Genomic DNA, 2,862 nt, shown 5'->3' with positions numbered 1-2,862 from the left:
CGTAATTGTAAAGTGTTTTACTAATATTGTTAATGTATGGGTAAGAGTCGCGCCGTTTAAAAAGAAAATAACCTTAATTTCACGAATTAGGTATTTATATGATGTGTTAATTCTAGTTATCTGTTGGATTTAAATATGCCAGATTAAGCTCAAAAAGCTTTTTTTATCAGCAGTTACAGATAATAATATAAATTAAAACTGCGGTCGCACTTGTGCGCGCAGTGATGAGCGGGCCCTCGCGTCCGTGCGCCTGTCGGGGAGGGCAGCCGGTCGTCCCGGCGTCAAGCAGACGCGCGCGAGTCCTGGGAAATGAGCCGTTTCTAATTTCTATAATTTTCGCGTCCCAGACGTCGAGGATCGATTATCGAGGAAGCTGTCTGGAGGAGCCGTAACCGAGGATACAAAGATGTAGAGGAGAGAGGAGAGCGGAGAGAGGAGTCTCTCTGGAGGAGCTATAACCGAGGGTACACTGAAGTATTCTCCGGAGACGATTTCAGCCAACAGTGATGTTTAAAAGAGGTGTGACGCATGGCTGGACTTCTATCAACAAAGCACAGCTCTGCAAATTGTTTCCGTTGTGATTATAAGCTATTTGAGATGATCAAATGTGCATCAGACTTTCTGCCGTTTACCGTTTGTTTACTCACTAATCACATCTCTCCTGGATGTTAGGCTATTTCTTTTTCAATACAACTGCTTTCATTGTGACGCAATGTTTACAGTGAGAACAGCTGCTGTGGTCAGTGCAGAAAGCAGAACAGTGTGTATAATATATATCGCTCAATAATAAATGTAACAAGCCTACATTTCACACTTTATTTGTAGGCTTTAGGAGATATCTACAAATAAAGAGCAGTTAGGGAGTGTATAGGTGTCTGTTGTAATGAATATGCCGCCAGCAAAGGGCGTTGTTGGACTAACAGTAGGTGTGTGTGTGTGTCTGTTTGTGTGTGTGTGTGTGTGTGTGTGTGTGTGTGTGTGTGTGTGTGTGTGTGTGTGTGTGTGTGTGTGTGTGTGAGAGAGTTGATGTGCCAGGCAGACAGGCAGGTCTCATTAGCTTATCTGACATATAATTGGTCAAAAATGGTACATTCTTCGTTAGCCTACGAGCTCCCCGTTTGAGCGAAGAACTATTCCTTCTCAATGTAGCATGACATTGGATATGCGCTGAAGTTGTCCTGGATTGGAATTTTTCCGATCATTCCCCTATGAGGAGTTTGCAGAAATGTCCTTAAAATGCATGAGAAACGCACATTTTTCAAAATGGCCGACTTTCTGGGGGTCGGGGCTAATGGAAGGCAATTTGAAATATGTGTGCAATCATAATAGCAATATGTATACAGCGTTTCGTGAATATTGGAAAAAGTATACGCGAGTAGTTTGGAGTCATTTGGAGTAATTTGTGACATGTAAATCGTAAAAAATGGTGTATTCGCTGTTAGCTTACGACCTCCACGATTGAGCTATCAAAAATGTTCTTCTCAATTTAGCATCATATTGGATAGGGGCTGAACTTGTGCTGGATTTGAATTTTTCCGATCATTCCCCTAGGAGGAGTTTGCAAGAATGTGCTTAAAATGCATGGAAAACGCACATTTTTCAAAATGGCCGACTTCCTGGGGGGTGGGGCTAATGGAAGGCAATTTGAAATATGTGTGCAATCATAATAGTAATGTGTATACAGCGTTTCGTGAATATCGGAAAAACTATATGCGAGCAGTTTGGAGCAATTTGCGCCATGTAAATCGTCAAAAATGGTGTATTCCCTGTTAGCTTACAACCTCCACGAGTGATTTTTCAAAAATGTGCTCCGCAATTAAGTATCATATTGGATAGGGGCTAAACCTGTCCTGCATTGGAATTTTTCCGATCATTCCCCTAGGAGTGCGCAAGAACGTGCTTAAAATGGCTGAAAAACGCACATATTTCAAAATGGCCGACTTTTTTGGGGGCGGGGCTAATGGAAGGCAATTTGAAATATGTGTGCAATCATAATATCAATGTGTATACAGTGTTTCGTGAATATCGGAATAACTATATCCGAGTAGTTTGGACTAATATGCGACATGTAAATCGTCAAAAATGGTGTATTCGCTGTTAGCTTACGACCTCCACGATTGAGCCATCAAACATTTTCTTCTCAATTAAGTATCATATTGGATAGGGGCTGAACGTGTCCTGGATTGGAATTTTTCCGATCATTCCGTTAGGAGGAGTTCGCAAGAAAGCTTAAAATGGCTGAAAACCGCACATCTTTCAAAATGGCCGACTTCCTGGGGGGCGGGGCTAATGGAATCTATTTACAAATATATCCGCAATTCAATGAGGAATGTCTGTGCCAAAATTCGTGAAGTTCTGAGAAACTTTATGTGACTACCACACAATAGGGGGCGCTAGTGAGCAGTTTTTTTGAAAATGTACGTTTTTTTTTTACATTTTCGAAAAAGTCTTGGGCTCTGACGTGTGTCCCAAGTTTTGTGTCCGAAGCTCATTTTATGCTATCGCAATTTAAAAATAATGTAGAGGCCACGCCCACATTCTGAATTTGTTGCGACACTTTAAATCTGAGTTCCTACCTTGCGAGTATGTGTAAAAAAAAAAAAATAATTCGTCCATCCGCTCTTGAGTTATAAATTGGTGATGTTTTTGGCGCCCCCTATAGTCGTAAATGAAAATTATTTGGTATGCCTATTTCCCAAGACAGATTGAACCTTTCTACCTAAATCTGTGGTGAATGGATACATTGTTGATGAGTTATGAGCATTTATTTCTAAGCCCCGCCTTTTTGCGAGCACGTTTTAATTCATGGCGGAAATATTTATCGTTTGAACATGCTCATCTCCTAGGGTAATGTGTCTGACC

The sequence above is a fragment of the Gymnodraco acuticeps genome, unplaced genomic scaffold (genome assembly GCF_902827175.1).
Source record: "Gymnodraco acuticeps unplaced genomic scaffold, fGymAcu1.1, whole genome shotgun sequence".
NCBI classification, from domain to species: domain Eukaryota; kingdom Metazoa; phylum Chordata; class Actinopteri; order Perciformes; family Bathydraconidae; genus Gymnodraco; species Gymnodraco acuticeps.
Note: the sequence above shows the minus strand (reverse complement) of the source record.